This window comes from Phaenicophaeus curvirostris, chromosome 1, assembly GCF_032191515.1.
Source record: "Phaenicophaeus curvirostris isolate KB17595 chromosome 1, BPBGC_Pcur_1.0, whole genome shotgun sequence".
Taxonomy (NCBI): Eukaryota; Metazoa; Chordata; class Aves; order Cuculiformes; family Cuculidae; genus Phaenicophaeus; species Phaenicophaeus curvirostris.
In genome coordinates, this window is record NC_091392.1 from 106,831,046 (window position 1) to 106,851,069 (window position 20,024).

The window sequence follows — 20,024 nt, forward strand, 5'->3', positions numbered from 1 at the left end:
TTGTTCTCAAGACATCCTGCTGAAATATGTCATTCAGTGAAAGAAAAATGTCAAGCCTTGATTTTCATTCTGACAGAACTGAGGGAGGTTGACTGTAAACTCAGTGGTAACTCATCTGTACCCGGCTGTCAATTTATTTGCTGACAAGTAAAGGCAAGATGTTGACAGTCTAAATCATCATATATTGTTCATTGGTTCACTTTGTTTCTGTTTTCAAAAGAGCTATTTGACTCATCAGAAAAAAAATATTTCCCCCTAAAATTTACTCATACTAAAGTGGGAAAATACTGCATTTTAAACATGTGGGGGTTGTAATCATGTTGTGTAGACAACTTAACACTGCCATCTCTCCCGTAATACCACAACCCTATCCAAACCGAAACCAGTGCAAAAGTTGAGACTCCCCCAAAATACAAAAATAATCCCAGAAGACACAACTGTACTAAGCCTTAATGGGAATTTAAGAATCTAAGAATCTCAAAGATGCTAACCAGTAGATGCAGAACGATTGTTTTTGAGAGCTAAAATATGCTCTTTGAAGGATGTTGCATGGAGGTTCTTTGGGCCTCAAAAAAAAGCTATGACCACCAAATCCAAAATGAAACAAAACCAAAACCACCCACAGTCTTTAAAATACCCGTTTTAAAGAAGTTTCTCCTTTTCCTTCAGACAGCAACTACAACTTAAAGATTCTGAAAACATGCAAACAAAACACTTCTGAATCAAATTCAACTCCACGAATGTATAAATAATACTGAGGTGTCAAATACTTTGAAAAAAATCTGCTCAGTCAGTATTGTTGTGTAGTAACGCCAACAGCCACAGAATGAGTAAAAAAATGCAGTCCAATAAATTTAAAACCAGATATGAAATGTTTACTGTTTAAAAGATCTGTTGTTTAAAAAAATAGACATACACAAATAAAGATTTACATGTACAGGAGACCATGCCGCTATCTAAAGACACTCAGGTAGTGAAGAAACAGGAATAGCTTTGAAAGTATACATTAAATACTTCAATAAGGCCCAGCATAAATGCCCAGTTACGTATTCCCGTGTGTCCATGTAGAATCTGCATTGTTTTTAATGTCCCTATGACCCAGGAGGCTGCTTTGCCATGGAAAGTTCAAGGATGTAATTCATCAATCAGTATCTATTTGGGAAACAACAGAGTTGTAAAAGCCAGAGTACACTGACTGTGCCTTTCAGGTGATGGTTGTTTGACAAAGTGTGGGAAGAGATCCATTGTACATGTTCTTACTTGTAAGAGAGGACTTCTCTATTACGTTTAACATCCGTTTTCCAAGAAAGCTATAGCAGGCATAGCCTTTATGAGCCTGGAGCCAAATCTCTTATTTAATTCAAACCCACAATCACTCAGATATTAGAGCTGTGTTTTGTCACACTATCTGTTATTTGTGATGGGAACAGCAATAGAAACTCCTGGTTTCCTCCTACTCAGGTGCAGCTCTTACACAAAAAAAAGAAATCAGAACTCTACCTACAGCTGGCTTTTCCCATAAACAATTGAGAGTTATTACAGTAATAATTATAATAATTGTGATTACATATGAGTATCCATGCTACAATAATCGCAAAGTAAATACATATGCAACCAAGTCTCCTAACAGGTCCATTTTATCAGACAGTGGTGTGTACCAATTTGCCTTTTGAGACAAAAAGAAGTGGTGTATGGTTGCTTAATTTTGTATTTAATTGAATTTACCTCATGTATATCATCACTTTCAAAGACAAACTTTGTTTCTATTGCAAGAATAAGAACTATATCAACTCCATGCTTTGTAAGAAATGAAATGAGGTCAATGGGAGGAATTACTGTTTATTAAGGAATCTTGCTATTGCTAGCATATATCCTATGTGCTTTGCCATCACTTTCATCACCATCTCAGCAATCCTGGTTCTGATTTTTTCTTTTGCCCTTAGTTTCAACCACCAATCATACGATTAAATGTTTTATATATTCAAATGACTCCTTGCCTGTTCAACAATATATGCCACTTTCCATTTAAAGTTTGTCTTATCTGCTTTTCCTTGTTTCCTTCATTTTTCTAAGCTGAAGTTTCTTCTTTGATCCCTTTTCAAAAACATGACAGATTTTCCATGATTCTCCATGATTTTCTATCACAACAAAAAATCCAAGAAGCCTAATTATGGTGATGTTAGATGGTAGTTCAACCTATCTGCAAGAAAAAGTAGGTCCTCATGTACACGCTGTGTCAATGCTAAATGGTGTAGTTCCCAAACCTTATGCTACTTTGCACCTCCCAGGAGCAGTACTCGTTCTTGTGTCTCTGCAAAGCACGTGTAAAGAATTGGTGGGTCATAAGGAGGAGGAAAAGGTGACCGTGGAAAGCGCTTCTGACAATTTCTTTACTAACAGTTACTTTGTAGCCTCACCTTCTTGGGGCTCATTCTTTTTCCAAACCCCTTCTCATATGGTTTGAATTTGATACAGGTTTTGTTTCTCATACTACAGAACAATGCCTAGAGTACTACCTGCAGAGATTCTCTTATCTTAAACTCGAAATTTGATTCTGCCTTAGAGTATCTAGGACAGAGGCTTTGTCTACTGTTGCTCCAAAGTTACCTCTGTCCATTAAATTAATTAAGATTTTTTTCAAAGTTCCTCAGGACATAGTGCTGAGCAAGAAATACCAATGTGATGATACTGCTTTGCCATTTCTCATTGCCTTTTTTGTTTTGTTTTGCTTTTATATGTATATATTTATTTCCTGCTTGAAGGTGGTGTCCTGACTGCTATACTGAGTAAGGCGGAAGTTGTGTTGGGTGAGAACTCCAGGGAGGGTAGACAATATCAGAGCTTGATCCCTGCCTTTACAGATAGAGGCTATATACTCTGTCCCATAGCTGTATCAAATATTCACATTAACTAAATACATTTGTATAACAGAACATTAAAAAAATATTTGGAAAACCATAATCTGCATGGTGTTAGAGGTATAAATATTTCAGTTGCAACACAATTTTTAAATTTGTTTTTTACCTCCATAGTTTCTAAAAATGATGAAATAAGGAGAATTTAAATTTCTATTTGATTTGCTGATATGAAGACTATTCAGAAGACAATGTAGTCATTTTACTGATGATAGATCTATGGCTGTATTGTCATTTATGAGTCATTATCAAGAGCTGAAAACAAGCAGCTGTTTCAGTTTTTGTTCTTGGGTATGACTCAGTTTTATTGATGTGTCTGAACTTGATGTGCTACCTCACAGAGACCACACAAAATGGAAATCTTAAATAGACATTTTTTAACAAAAGAATACTCTTTATACAGCTATCTTCTGTGTAGTAGAAAAGTAACAATTAACCATGGTTACAACTTATAAAACTGAAAAAAATACCTGTAAATTTTTATTACCTCTGTGCTATTTCAGTAACTTCTTTAACTGACCTGGAATAGCTTGTGATTGGACATCTGGTTATGGTCTATTCTTACTAATACATGCAAACCGAAATTTTCTTTTTTGAGATCGTTCAAAAACCCTTCATGTACTATTGCTTTATGATGATGGTTTTCTAACTGTGACTTATTTTATGACCATTTTTGGAAGGATTTTATTTCTCTACATTGAAGCCACAGACATTCTCAAGTGTTGAAAACAGTTTTCATGAATATTTTCAAGATTGTCCACTGCTAATTGTGTATTTGACAGAGGCATTTTTGCAGCCTTGAGCAAATCATCATAAATTTAAATTTCATTTTTCCATTCTGTTATCTTTTTTTTCTACAAATTAAACCTGCTAGAATACTTTTAAGTGGAAAGGAGTAGGTGCAATTTTCCTTTGTTTCCTAACATTTCAAAAAATGAAAATACTGGATAAGCAAAGATAAGAAATTAATTTTTCAGATGTAGAAGTCTAAACTCATTAAAATACTGAACTATTGTCTTTCCCCGTGAGAAACATCAAAAACAGAACTTACGGTCCTTCATCAATGCTGAGAACAGATATTTGGCAGATTTTGGTCAAAACACAGGACAGAAAAAAACTCTGCCTACTCCAGAAGAGATAGAAGAGATAGATCCAACTCTTACTTCTTTCCTACACATCCTTCTGTTCCTTCTAAAAAGGCTGCTGGAGTTTCTTTTCAGTAGCTGCTCCCTCCTTGCAACGGAAGTCTCTTTACCCTAAGTCCTCATCTTGCTGTTTAAGAACCACGGCCTGTCCTGTCCTTCTCCTTCCCAGTAGCCATAAACATGGATAAAATAGGATTAATAAAGAACATGCGATGGGGTAATCAGCAGGGCTATTTACTCCAGTACGAAGTAATATGACTGAGCTACAACAGAAGAGAGGTTGTTCAGCTCCTCAGCCTCTGGGAATGAACAGTAACGGAGAGCAAGGATCCAAACTTCACTGCTGCTCACTTCTTTCAGGCAGAATGCCCAAAAGAATCATACTCACTCAGACCCACTCGCCCATGCAGTTTTTTCCCTAAGCTTCCAGGATTTTTCTGTGGTTCCTGAAAGCCAGCAGGTTGCTTCTCCCAGTCGCATGCAGAAAGGACTTTTCTTGCTCTTCCTCCTTCCAGGCTGGCACAGCATCTGACTTTTGGCTATGACAGATTTAATTCCTCTTGCACAACAAACCTGGCTGTAATAGTACTTAATTGAGAAAAGAAACAGAGTGATTATTTTGGAAATAAATAATTTGGATCTGTATGTAGTTATACTATTTTTGAGGGGATAATTGTTTTTTAAACAAAACTAAAAATGGTCATAATAAAAAAAACACGGAAGAGTTGTTAAATGCTTCTTTGTTATACATTATTTGTTATATATTAGTTATATATATGTGTTTTATATTATTTTACTATCTGTTTACTCTGTACATGTTTGCAAAAGAGCTGTTGTTAAGAACTTAGAAGACGATATATGCTGATGGCCACAATCTTTATCTCTGTAAAGATCCATCCCTCCAAAGAACCCCAGCTCTGGAATTACGTAGGAAAAGTAACAAATAAGTTTGTATCCTGATCACCTACTCTTGATCTGATTATCCTTTTGAAGATTATTCCTGTTCCTAAAAAAATATGTGCCTAAGACCATGGGTGGAGCAGTGACAATTCTATAGAAGCCATTACGGCTGTACCTATTGGCTCGGGCAAAGAGTTTGGCCCCATATAAGCACATAAATGGCTACTGAAATTTGTCTATCTTATTTTATGCACACACATTTTTATACTTCATTATTTTCTATCCTTTAATAGAAGCAGCTAGCTTTCTCCTTTGACTATACTATTGCGGATGTTACTAGAGAAGCTTAAGACTTTTTTTTTTCTTTAAAATTGAGTATTTTTACAAAAGAGACTTCACATATATTTTCTTTTTTTAGTAATAGTGAGTTAAGATCACTCATCAACTAGAGTTTGGCTACCAAGAACTGAGGCAAGATGAAAAAGGTATTTATCTTCTGTTTGCTTTCCTTTTCATTGTAGTTTCATATTTATCTTTTTCTCTGATATTACTTATATGTGTGTAGACAAGGTCTTTATGCTCTAATCTCAGAAAGAAAGACTGAATCCCTTACAATTTTCTAACTTGTTCTAGTACTATAAAGCTGAAGCTTTTAATATTTTCTATTAAAGGAAAAGGTATTAAGAACATTTAGACTGAACACCCAAAAAGTATAAGTAAGTCTGACTATATTAAGCTTCACAGTAAATACATTGTCATTAATTGATTTTTACATAGTGCAAATTTTGTCCTCCATAGTTGGACACATATTTATGTATACTTAAATTTATATATAATTCGGGTAAAAGGCTACTGAATTTAGTTCAATAAATTTAACTTTAAAAAGGAGTAACAGATGTGTGTAGAATTTTAGCTCTTATTAATAACCAAAATTATACTTCTATAATTGCACATAAAAGTAGCGTTAAATCTCTTGCAGTGCCCCCAAAAATATTGGCAAGATCACTGTTCCTCTGTAAAATGAAATTCAGCCTCCATGTCAACAGATTCCAGAAGCTCTTAAGAGCACTCGCATTGCTAATTGTGTTCTAGTACAAACTGTAAATAGTTATGGCATGTTATTTGTTTTTTATTGAAAACTAAGTGGAGTTTAAGTTATCCCTCAGACAGATACCTTCAGGTCCTTTGCTATGTTTTATTATCACTTTACATAAATCTTAGTAATTTTGTTTCTAAGGTGACAATAAAGCAAATTTTATGTTTAGAAAGGTGAAAAGAAACTAATTATTTTATATATTTAAATGAGAGTAGATGAGGCATTAAACAATCTCAACAAAAACCCAAGAGCTTGGAGTTCTTGAGTTCATCTGAGCTGGTAATTATATTTGTACTCTCTAGTTTCTGAAAGATGAAGATACATAAGAAAGATGGACACTTCCAAAACTGTGATTCAGACAGTCACCTGATAAGCAGAACACCTGTGTGAAAGCCCATTTCTCTTCATGTTTCAGCTCAGCACTTAAACCCAGTGCTACAGTTGAGTGGCTTTCCAACTATAGTTCTGAGATGGGTCTCATCCATTCTCCTGTCTTGAAATTACTTGTTTGCATTGACTGGCATCAAAGAGTTGTACTGCAGTCTTCTGTTGCTCAGGATAATCCCTAGAACATTGAGCTTACGAGTAAAGAAACTGTCTATCATTTTTTCTTTACGTAGCTGCTCAGAAGGGAACAGCTTTAAAGATGATACAGAAACAAAAGTGCTTATGCAAATTAATTTCAGAACAAATTCTGCACAATTTAGTCAATGGTGTCCAAAATCAACAGTCCTTAACACAAGCTAACCCATCAGCTTATTCCTGATAATTTTATATCTAAACACAAAATTAATTTTATTTTTGTTTAATTTAATTTTTGTTTACTTTTCATTCTCTTTTATATTTTTTTTCTGAAACTTAAAAAAAAAAAAAGTGTGGCTACTTCAAAATCAGAAATTCCATTTGCTCGGATATCCACAAATGCAATCAAACACCATTACTTCAGATCTGCAGAAACAGACTACTAAAAGATTTTAATCCTTCATTCTTTGAAGAGGAGATTAAAAACTGTTTTTCATTTTACTTATATCATTGTCAGCATCCAGATAGGAAGTAAATCAACCATAGATGAAATAATAAACAATGCTGATAGGTAATGTATTTTGAATTTCAGGTTAATTTCATTTGTTGTGTTTTACAAATTAATTTTATGGAAAAAGTAATTGATCTCAGAAATACCTACACTGTTTTGTTTTGTTTTCTAAACTTTTTTTTTAATTTTTATGAAAGTTGAGACAAGTACATAGGGTATGAAGTTATCTACCTCCTCAGCTGGTACTATAGTTAAAACCCAATATACATATAAAGCAGCTTAAACATCTCAAACCATTTTTTACAGAGGTAAGTGACAACATAAGAAAATTAAACTCTATAGACTAGAAAAAACATATCACATAGCTATAAAAATTCAATATGAATGATTCATGTGTGAAAGGTCTATTTTATAATATTTTATTGTCAGAAATACGCAATCTGTTCCTAATTTTTTTTTATAAAATACTGGATTTAATATGTTTTTTAACATCACTTGTTCTAAAGACAGATGGGTATTATGCACCCCATAGAATACCAGCTGAAAAAACCATCCTTACATTACAGAGAGATTTTCACTTCCTGAGAAACATCTGCTTGACTCTCCTATCTGAGTTAGTTTTACACATAGCAAAGAGCATTGTGAGATAAATGAGATCCTGTGTATCCTGGGGAAAAAGCGTGTGTTGTAGTTACTTTCTCTAAAAGGTAAGTTAAGTCTTAGAATCAGGAAAACACAAGGATCTGGACTATATAGATGGTCAGTGAACATTTTCTCTTGGTTCTTCAGTTAGCTGAAGAAGGGTGAAAACGGACAGTTTCCATCCCAGAAGAGAGTGAGTGTACGTGCATATTTCTGGAGAAAATTAAGCTGAGAAGGTAAGCAGGTAGGGAGGCTCTGCAAAGGGACCTGAACAGGCTGGACCGCTGGGCAGAGTCCAGGCCAAGTGCCAGGTCCTGCACTTGGGGCACAACAACCCTATGCAGTGCTACAGACTAGAAGTCTGGCTAGAAAGCTGCCTGGAGGAGAGGGACCTGGGGGTGTTGGTTGACAGCCGACTGAATATGAGCCAGCAGTGTGCCCAGGTGGCCAAGAAGGCCAATGGCCTCTTGGCTTGTATCAGAAACGGTGTGACCAGCAGGTCCAGGGAGGTTATTCTCCCTCTGTACTCGGCACTGGTGAGACCGCTCCTTGAATCCTGTGTTCAGTTCTGGGCCCCTCGCCACAAGAAGGATGTTGAGGCTCTGGAATGAGTCCAGAGAAGAGCAACCAAGCTGGTGAAGGGGCTGGAGAACAAGTCTTCCGAGGAGCGGCTGAGAGAGCTGGGGTTGTTTAGCCTGGAGAAGAGGAGTCTGAGAGGAGACCTCATTGCTCTCTATAACTCCCTGAAAGGAGGTTGTAGAGAGGAGGGTGCTGGCCTCTTCTCCCAGGTGACGGGGGACAGGACAAGAGGGAGTGGCCTCAAGGTCTGCCAGGGGAGGTTTAGGCTGGACATTAGGAAAAAATTCGTTACAGAAAGGGTCATTGGGCACTGGAACAGGCTGCCCAGGGAGGTGGTTGAGTCCCCTTCCCTGGAGGTGTTTAAGGCACGGGTAGACGAGGTGCTAAGGGGAATGGTTTAGTGTTTGATAGGAATGGTTGGACTTGATGATCCGGTGGGTCTCTTCCAACCTGGTTATTCTATGATTCTATGATTCTATGATCCTCAAGAAGCATCACCCCCACCGATTATCTGTGGCTATGTGGTTGATCACAGAAGGACATTTCCCCCTGTCTGATCTGTAACCTGCAAGCAATATTTGAAAAAGCATATTGATCCTGAAAGCATTTGTAGTGGTCTACAAATAAAACCATCTTACAAGCTTTTCCCACACGCATTTTAGCAGCCAATATCTCATGAACACTGGGGTAAAAGGTTAATATTTTATGTTACCTGCAAGGCGAAATTCCAAGCTTACTTGTAGCATTAAAATGGGCTTTTCTGGTTCTAGCACTTCAGAAGGTGGTGCACCTTCAGTCTGTGTTGCTTTTCTAAGTAAGTCTAACTGGTTTCTACTGCTGTTTTTCCTAACCAGCTTATTCTCAAATCGTACCTGAGAAAGAAGAGAAAGGGTAATAAGCCAACAGCAAACACAACACAACTATCTTAAGGTCTAATCTCAAGTCCTTCTGACATAAAAAAACCAAAACAACTATTTGAAGTTAAGAATGTCATCCTGATAAGCCAGAAAAAAAAATCACATTTTTTGTACTTTGTGGGATATTAGATCAGAACAAAAAATATCTTTGTGGTTTATCAGCTTGTTTGCTACAAGTGGTGAGATCCCATCCTGGCTCAGTAGAAGAAGCTAATAAGTCAATTAATTGTCATTAGCAAGTAAATTTCCATTGCTTTTGATAGTATCTTCCAAAACCAAAGTGACATTTCTTGTTTATCTGTATATTAGACAGGTAAATGCAGTAATATTACATTCTTCCAGCAAGAGGGGATGTGCTGCTTTACAAACACTAATAGTATGACAAATTTCTCTAAATGAGGACTGAAAAATGCTATTTAGATATGAAATAATTTTTCATCTGTTTTTTCTCTCACCATTAGGGTAACTTCAGCAACTAAGCCAAGCAACTTCCAAATTTTTGTCAAATTCACTGTCTAATTTCTATGAAGGGCAAGGAGAACATTAAAATAAAATTTTCAGATTTTTCATGTTGAAATACTGTAATTCAGATCTTACTGACATTTGAAGTAAAAGAAATAATAATAGGAAAACAAAGAAAATGTCAAAGAGGATGAAAGATAATTTCCTCTGGCATGACATATTTTTGTGTAGGCTCTTAAATGATTGTTTTGAGAAGACAAAGAAATCATTCAGTATTAGTAACAAGCTTCTCCCCATCCTCTGCTCCTTGCAAAATATTCTGTTGTGCCTGTAAAAAGAGAAGGAACAAGCTAGCAACAGAGACCAATGTAACTTATACACACAGCCCTCATCCTGGCCCACTCCCACCTCAGAAGGCCGTGACAAACTGAACAATTTTAGATGTGTAGGCACTTAAGATTTCCTGTCTACTGTTCCTTCCCCAACACAGCTGTGATATTAATGGTGCTGGGGTACTTGCCAGCATGTCTTTCATACATAAATTTCACATGTAATGAATGTTTTCAATATGAGGGGTCAGGAGGGAAAATTATATTCCTTGAAGAAAGCAGCCCACATAGATATCCTCCCTAGGAACCCTGAGGGAAGATAAGCACCTTGAACAGCACTCCACCATAGGATCATGATCTTACATTCTCCTTAGAGGGTCCATCTCTTTCTGTAAACCTGGAAAGAATCCAGGGAGACTATTCTGCTTAGGCTGCAGCTACCACTTACTAAATTCCCAAAGTTTTCACTTTCCCACCTGGAAGATATATTTACACATTGTAAGTGTTTAAATATTTTTCTTATATTTGCTGATTTAAGGAATTTTTTTCTTTAAAGCAAAACTCAAGAAAAAATAAATTATATCTGCTGTGGAAATCTACACTAAGTAAAGTGTACCAAATACTGTTTACTCTACCGAGTTATGTAAAAGGCTAAGTAAAATCCATTACTAAATAAGCTATATTTATGAGAAGAGATAGGCTGTGCATGTGAAACAACATCATGCATAATTCTATTCTTTACCTTCTAACTTGCATCCTCTTCCCCTTTTTATTGTCAGTCCTGAGGTTGATTTCAGCTGGAAGCATGGTTGTGTTGACTTGGTGTGAGTATGAAAGGTCTCTGTTCGAGTATCTCACTGACTCACAGAGTCCTCCATAACCTTGACAAGAAGCGGACACAGGAACACTTAATAAATCTCAAGGCAGAACTTTAGTGCTGATGATTCAGGCACCCAGTGAATTGTATTAGTCACTGAAGGCCCAAATTCTCTCAAACACCTGTTGTCTCACCATAGTTTCCTCGAACCAGAATGGAGGACTGGCACTGCAGGATTACTTCCAAGTTCCTTCTCAGTCTTCTGCTCACTGCTGGCAATCTTCACACAACAGAGACCCTTCAGAAGGAGTTTTCTCCCTTTTGTAACAGGAGACCTGGCAACAGCACACCGACATCAGCTGCTTCCCTTTCAGGTCCAAGTAGATGCTATGTGAACCCCCTTAACTTTACAAATGGATCTGATAAAAACTTCAAGCTCAAGGAAACTCTGTTGATCATTGTGCCTGCCCTTGCATAGGCTTTAGGACTCTTAAGTTTCCCAGGGCAGCACAATTAGTAACAACCATGCGCAATGGAAGGCACAAGCATTACAGTGCTCTGCATGCATTAGCCCACAGAGCACTTGATTAGTGTCAATGAGCCTTATTTGAGTCCATTCCAGCTCACATTAGGCAAGGTGGAATATTGCTTAATCGAAGGCTAAAGTTAAGGACTTATGTGCCTTTAACAATGATTATTGCTGATTTATGTCTGTCATTTAATGCACAGGAATCATGAACAATAACACCCCTGTCTGCCTCTACATTAAATGACTTCTAAAGGTCAGTTTCTTTTTAGTGGTCATTAGCTAACTTGAAATAAAAAGGACTCATTTTGCCAGATAATGTGTCCCTTAAATTTATGCTTTCTTATTCTTTAACTAATAGCTCAGCAAAGCTTTAGTTATAGACAAAGCTATGCAAACTGCTCAACTTTATTTTCTTGTGTGACCTACAGCTATGTTCTTGAAATGAATGTTTGTGTTGGACTCACTGCTGCAGCGCTCAGCACTTTTTATTGCTATCTTCTTATGATGATGTGGCATTCAATCAGTTCCATGACCCTCTGCCATTCTAATGACATGAGCATCCCTTATGCCTGCAGATGTCCTTTTGAATCCATTAATTTACTGGACCAGTTCCATCTGCCTCATAAGGCACCTGCAAAAAACATCAACACATGTCACACAACAGCCCCACATTTCTTCACATCTCCAAACATTTTTAGCCTTCTGAAACTTTCACATGAAAAAGGACCATCACAAAGCCATGCGCATACTTGCATGTGTGAATTTGATAAGTTCATGTATGTAGTGTCATAGTCATTAAAGCAGAAGTTTTCTTTCTTAATACACATTAACAACACCAATCTTCAAAAGAGATTCTGTATAGCAAACAATAATAGAATCATGATTGTTTTGTTTTGGTTTTTTTTTTAATTTTTAAGTTATAGACTTCCAGCCTGACTAATCAATTAGGGTGAGAGGAAATATGCTGTCACTAATCTGGCAGATAGATGGCAAGAAAACCATGCATTGTAATGAAAATATCTTCCTGGAATATACGAAACAGTTATTTATTAACCTTAATGATTGTATTTAGGGAGACATAAGTGGAAAAATAAGGAAAATGTGATGACATATGCTGCCACAGATATTTCTATGATGAATCACCCAACAGTCTGAAGATTCAGAGGTCAGAGCCTCAGCTGAGGAAATAAGGCATAACTCATAACAGATGAATACATTCACTTAATCAAGCATTGATGATTTTCTTCTTTTCTTAATATTATACCCTTTCAGTATATGTTCTTCAGTAGAGTGCAATAGACAGCTTTTGAAAAAAAAAGATTATTTGATAAAGATTTTAGCTTTTGTTGTTTTACATCATGTCCTGTGCAAAATGTTATTTTTTCCTTCCTTTAATAGTTTTTCTGAATTCTAAGCTGTGAAACTATAAACTTCACTATGAAACTAGCAAAGTATCAATACATAGAGTACAAAAATTATCGTCTTATAAAGTGTTAGAAGAAAGGAACACAAATCTTCCTGAGTATGTAATTAATATTTTCCATTGCAATTAATTATCAATTTATTGGACAATTATCTTTTCTGATCTGAGTTTAGTTCAGTATGGCTGTTGCTTATTTGCTACCTGCAGTGCAGAAATTTATATTTGTATTGAAGACAAATTGTCTTGGCAGCTTACTTTAGCATAATATTTGAAAATTGCTTACTGAAAAGACAAAGATAAAATATATCCTGCTGCTTTCCCCATTACATATCAAAATATGTTTTTTTGGATACTGACCAGCACTTGTAGGTGAAAATATCATAAGTTCAGAGCTCATATTTTTTTCACTCACTAGCACTACTAATACCATGGTTAGTTTTATAATTTTAGTTTAAAAGAAGTGCCTATAATTAAGTAGGCAGTTAATGATGGTGGCAATCATAAACCACAAAAAGATCACCTTCTTGATCTGCTTCATCTTCCATGATCTGAACTCTTCCTTCTGTGGTTGTTGTGCTTTCACAAAGCTAATTGAAGACAGAGGATTTGTCTATCTTAGACACAATTATACTATGTCCTCTGATACAGATGCTGGTTTCTTACTTGAACTCTGCTATTGCTCTTCATTGTGTAGATTGGCCCCTTCTCCTTATGCCATCCACCATCTAAAAGCAGCTGAACAGAAATAAATAGCATTTACTGTAGTGTTAGTGATAAAGAAGTCTGTGCATTCATGCACATCTGATCCAGGATCAGATCCTGATAAGCATTGGAAGAATATCTCTTAATTGTGATTCTTTTTGTTTCGTTGGTTTTTTGGTTGGTTGTGGTTTTTTTCAGATTTCATTGAACATACATGGTGGAAGTTTATTTTGAAAAGTGACACTAGTTTAAAAGCATTAAACCCCATCAGTATGGCAAAACCTGACATCAATAGTACCTGTTCCACATTTCAGTCATCTGTCACTTATCCTGATCCTTTCAGCCACATTCCGGCAGGTGAAAACACTGAGATATATGTTAAGTCTATGAGGACTGAGTACATTAATGCACAGAATGAAAGAGACAACATCCAGGAACATGACCAGTTTAGATGTTATTCCAGGCATGAGAATCAGGAAAACCACATGTTTTCTTGTAAAAATTGCATTACTGTGCAGAGCACAAGAAGATGAATTCTCCAATAAACAAGTTAGACAAAAAAATAAACGGATCTACTAAAAAAGTTGCTCAGGAAATAGTATTTCCATTCAAATATTACAAAAATGGAGAAAAGGTGATTTATATTATTTAATTTTTTTGTGTTAAAAGGTTCAAGTCCTTTCATATATTCCTTATTTAATAAAAGCTAATATCAATTTAAAAATTAATGAAGATACTAATTTGCATGTAGATTTATTTTATGTGTAAAAAGTGGTCAAGGAATGCATGGAAAAGTTTTCAGTAAGTATATGTAAAGAATAAGCTACTGAAAACAAATTCTTTTGATACTCCACTTCGTTGTTTGTAGTTTTGCTTGTCAACAAAAGTGGATGTCTTTTGCCAGCTGCAAGAAGGCAAGAGGGATGGATTTATTTCAATGCACAATCCTGTAAGAGATTAACTGGGCAGTTTTATGCTGCCTACATTTACACATAGATGTCCTATTTCATGGTAAAGACCAGGAGGACAAAAATTCATACCATATACACATCAACACTCAGTAAGCATGTGCTTACATCTGAAATGGGGACTTTGCTAGCAAACACTCCTAACAACTTGTCTTACATCTTTTATCAGTCACTATCCATGCTTCAGCTCTCCTGGGGCCTGACAAATACTCATTATTAGGACAAACTTAGATGAACACACTGCTGTGCTGCACTCAGAACTTCAGCAGTCCGGTAGTGGTCTTGCAACAATGCCCTCTTGAACTAACTTTTCCTTCCTTCCTTCCTTCTCCTCCCATTAGGCAGTATCTGAAATCAAAAGGCATATGTAAAGGTCCATCTCTGCTTTCAGATCTCCTGGCTTGATAAATGGAGTAGAAAATCCCTAAGTCTTATTTTTAAAAAAAGCTGAAATATCTCAGTACCTGATCCAGAAAGCATATACAGTTAAGATGTGAAACAGGCATTCACAGTACTGCACTGAACACGTGAAACATGTTTTAGCCTTTATTAGGAAACAAATTGACAACACCTTTCAAGTTTGCTTCTTGCTCCCTTTGCCAACACAACATGGCAGCTGTGGTCAGTAAATTATCTAGTGACTAGTAATTCTGGGACAAGTCACCCCAGGTTTCTGTGGGTATGATCCATTGTTCAGTACTTTATTTTTTAAATTCTTCTGTAAGACTAACCATAGAATCATAGAATAGTTAGGGTTGGAAGGAACCCTAAAGATCATCTAGTTCCAACCCCCCTGCCATGGGCAGGGAAATCCCACTAGACCAGGCTGCCCAAGGCCCCATCCAACCTGACTGTGAACACCTCTAGGGATGGTGCAGCCACAACTTCCCTTAGCAACCTGTTTAGTGTCTCACCACTCTCATGGTGAAGAAATTCTCCCTAAGGTCTAGTCTAAATCTCTCCCTCTCCAGCTTATATCCATTCCTTGTCCTATCACCACAAGCTTTTATGAATAGTCCCTCCCCAGCTTTCTTGTAGGCCCCTTTCAGGTACTGGAAAGTCACTGTAAGATCTCCTCAGAGCCTTCTCTTCTCCAGGCTGAACAAACCTAACTCTCTCAGCCTATCCTCTCATGGAAGGTTTTCCAGCCCTCGGATCATCTTTATATCCCTCTTCTGGACCCGTTCCAACAGTTCCACGTCCTTCTTCTGTTGAGGATTCCAGAACTGGACACAGTACTCCAGATGAAGTCTCACAAGAGAGGAATAGAGGGGCAGAATCACCTCCCTTGACCCGCTGGCCACACTTTTTTTGATACAGCCCAGGGTACAGTTGGCCTTCTGGTCTTGCCAGTTCATGTCGAGCTTCTCAAACTTCTGGTTTTGAAGACAGAATAATTATTCTATTACACAGTAGTATAGTATTTACAAAGGGTGAAAATAATTAACTACTCAGCTGATTAATTGAAGGTTATCATACAGTTATAACTCATGAATAGTGTAAAGAAATACCAGATATCTATTTAATTTCAAGAAGGAATGAAAGTGATTTTCGTTCTGAAAAGGACTTGGTTTAGTTTCTTTTGTTACTAGCAGCTTATTGTTTATGGAATGTCAATGTATTTTGCAACTTTCTAGTCTAATATATCCCTGGTAATTTATGGAAAAAAAAAACAATAAAAAACCCACCCCAAATCAACCCTATAGGTTCATATTGCTGAAAAGTGGAGTGTAATCTTATGTGAAAAATAAACCAACAAAACAAACAGATAGCTTTATATGTTTCAAATTTGAGGTCAAAAGAAGGAAATAGAAGAAAAAGGAAAAGTTAAGAGCTTTTTAGTAGTTTTAACATTCACTAGAAGGATTGTTTCTATAGTGAAAGACACTACAGGATCCTAGCAAAAAACTTCCCAAAAGATAAATAAATTTCTCCTATGTCATAAAGAAAAGTTTGATAGGGAATTGGTCAGCTGCTAGTTAATATAGAATTCAAATAAATATGAAGTTCTTTATTTTTCAGTATAGGTGGTTGGGAAGTTCTAATTATAATAGAAAGAACTGACTTAAAATAAGCGTTTCCCCCATTTTGACAAAATAGGGAAATACGCTAGGGAGAAAAATCAGGAAAAATATCTATCAAAAATTATTGTGTTATCCTTACACACTCATTTTTCTCATGTTTTTTAGTGTTGTTTACTGCCAGATATCGGATATTAGACTGTTATCTATCCCAAAATGACAATTACTATTAATTTCCTTGAAGGAATTTTTTGTAGAACTAGTTGTTTGCTCTTTTTTTATTGTTACATTATTGTTACATTATTCATCAACATCTATCTTCACTTTTATTTTTCTTTCCTGAAGATATAGGACATGACACATTCAACTTGATAAAATATAATGAATTTATGTTCACACTGCAGAATTACTTACAGATTGTTGTTAGATTGTTGGTAGGGTCCTAGTAAAAGATGTAGTATATTTGCCAGCTGCTTTAGTTTGCTGTCTGAAATGAAACCGTTTTGACTGCGGAGACTAAAAATAAGAAGCGTGCTTCCTCTTTTTCTTCAGTCTTCCTAGTCTAGTTACAACATTTTAGTTAAACTGTGCGGACTAATGATTAGATGTTTCACTAGGAAATAATGTATGTCTGCCACTGCAGGGTCATCAGTCATAAAGGTTTGGTCATGGTCTAGTCTGAGGAAGGTAAACAAATCATTCAACCGCCAAAAAGAAGTTTAGACCTCTTCATGGAAGTATATTTCCCTGAGAACTAAGACAAATGCAATTTTAAGAGGAATTTCATTTCAGCAACTAAGGTAAATGTTCAGATAGTGCTATGATGTTAATTTGGCTTTTGAAAGTGTGATATGTAAGGCTGATTGTAGAGGATTGGTTAAGAAGGAAAGGGCATCAGGACGCTGGCTCTTTAAGGCTTGATATTTTGGCAGCACCTCAACCCCGGAACAACTTTGACACCTAGAGGAAGTTGGCTTGTAGCAAGGCAAGGTGGGTAATGTAGTAAGTAGTACAGCTGAACACAAGGCGGAACAAGAACAGAGCATGCTTGGCAATCACTACCAATACGCACGTAGCACATAGTAACTACTGACCAATCAGTGTGTGAGTAGTGGACACAGACCAATAAGCACTTTACGCATAGACTGTAACGCGGTGTATAAAAGTTGGTGGCGGGTTTGTAATAAACTGAGCAAGATTCTAAACTCACATTGGGTGTGGTCTTGACTACGGCTGCTTTCCTCGCAACAGCTGACCAGATACACTGTGGTGTAACATCGGACTATGCATTTCCAGTCTGAGAACATGTATGCACTCAATGGCTGTGTTCCAGTTGACATAGACATCACATTTGTGACTTAACAAAATGGGAAGTGGAGCCAAAGGAAGGGATGAATTGTGAGCCGAGTGAGAAGCTGGAAGAGTAGCATACGCTGACAATAGAGACAAACATTCTAGGACTTAGTTGCTGAAAAATCATTTTGAGGTTCAAGAGAAGTTTTCTGGCATGGCAGAAGGGAGAGGTTTCCCCAGATTAAAGAGTTTCTGTTATCCACCTGGGAAAGTATTTAATGCAATTTATAACATTGTAGATTACCAAAAGTAGCAAAGAGCTACCCAAAACAGTAGAAATTGCACTGTTGCACAAAGGCAGTTGCAATTTAGGAAAACACATCCCAATAGGATGGTTACAAATATTGAGTTTCCTTCTCTCATCTTCTGCTTCAGCAATACCTTACATTAATATTGTCTTCAGCTAATCACTTGAGACATAAAGAACTATTTATCTAATTATCTTTTATTGACATAGACTGTGTAATCAACAGACCTATATTAAGGAATTATATTCAGCATTTCATTTATATGCGAATATAATTAGACCAACTGAAACAAAGACAAGCAAGTAAAAAATCAATTTTGTCTCTGGAATGCCAAGACTGACAAACCTTCTTGCTAAAATAGTAGCTGTAGGTGATGTCTTAATAGAATTAAAAGAACAACTTGACACAATAATTTTGCTTTGTCTCAAGAAACAAGAATACCTACCACATTCTCACATTCTCACTTCCATTTTCCACTGCATACCTGGAGGCTGTCTTAAAAAAAAAAAAAACCACAACAAAAAAAGGAAAAATATTGCATCATTTAAATGTTTTTCTTGCAGAGTTGGAAAGAGAGGGTTGTTCCAAATTAAAGGTGTAAAAATTATTGTGGTTTTTATGTCTAAACCCACAAACATTTTTTAATCTGGAAAATAAGAAACACCTTATACTGTGTTTGCGTATTTGGAAAACATTTTATTGAGGTTATATTTAATCTAAGCAAAAAAGTAAACTTTAAGAAGTATCTGCAGGCTTTTTATCTCTTTAATCTATTTCATACACTAATGGGTACACAGGTATACCCTCTTCTGATGTGCATACTGGTTTTGGTTGAGTTTACTTTTCAATATAGCTGAACATCATTTTATATTAATTTTAATTGCTGAATACAAATATTATGGCTAAATATCTGTGCTGCTGAAAACAGGGCTATAAGACCAATCATTGCAGTTCCTGTATCTGGAATATTTCAGCTCTTGTATATCAATTCTGTAAATCTTAAAACAACTTCTTTTTCTTTCTTTTTCTTCTATGAAGCAAGAATATAATTACCATTTTTATTCTGTGCTCCATAATAACTGTCATTGGATAATTGAAGAATCAATCAAACATCTTTTCTTTATGTCCCTACAGCAACAGAACTTTATTATTTTTTATTTCTCTGACACCAATCCTGAATCAATATTGACAAAACATCAAATCATTTTGAAAAGTTTAGCTATGATGTTTCTCGAAACTTAACATCTGTCATAAATACAAAGAATGAAGTACCAATTGTGTTTTCAGGCATACGAGTCCTTGAAGTCATTCACATCCTGGAAAGGTATCTACAGTGATAACATTGTAGTGAGGTGATATCAAGATTTCAGCGTATTGTACACATGAATAATTGAGTAATTAAGTGTGCTTATGGTGTCTGTTGGCCTCATCTCTTCTCCTTGTCCCTCCCACTAGTGTCACTACTGTAGCAATGTCCTACATGTATCATCCTGGGGGAATTGAAAGAAGGAATGCTTGTTTACATTCATAAATTCCAAGATGAAATTATTATTGAATCTCATACAGTAGAATTCTTCTAGTATCTGTCTACTGTGAAATAGTTCTCAACAGTGTATTTCATACTCTATAGGAAGAAGTAGCAGTGACTAATACATCCACACAATTCTGCTAGCATTTCCTAAATATCTAGCCCTTAAAAGGAGTGCTATACTTCTTCAGTATGCTTACAAACTTATTGAAGCTTATACTTAATGTCAGGAATAATCACAAGAGAGACCCATTGCACTTAAGACCTTTAACATCATCTCTTTGTAACAACAAGGTCACTATGATAAACCTCTACCCTGTGGTCTGCAGATGACCTCCAGTATAATCCATCTTGTCTATACTGCATACTGTACTCTTCATGAAAGGCATCCTTAGCCACTGAGATAGTGGAGTTCAT

The 20,024-nt window shown here is 36.2% G+C and overlaps 1 long non-coding RNA gene across 1 annotated transcript in view; it reads right to left on the minus strand.

The window, feature by feature from the left end:
- Window positions 1-20,024, minus strand: part of LOC138727796 (uncharacterized) — a 233,590-nt gene that overhangs the window by 153,267 nt on the left and 60,299 nt on the right. The window contains exon 2 of the long non-coding RNA XR_011338615.1: window positions 8,052-8,147. This is a non-coding gene — a long non-coding RNA (uncharacterized lncRNA). The remainder of the gene's footprint in view (window positions 1-8,051; window positions 8,148-20,024) is intronic.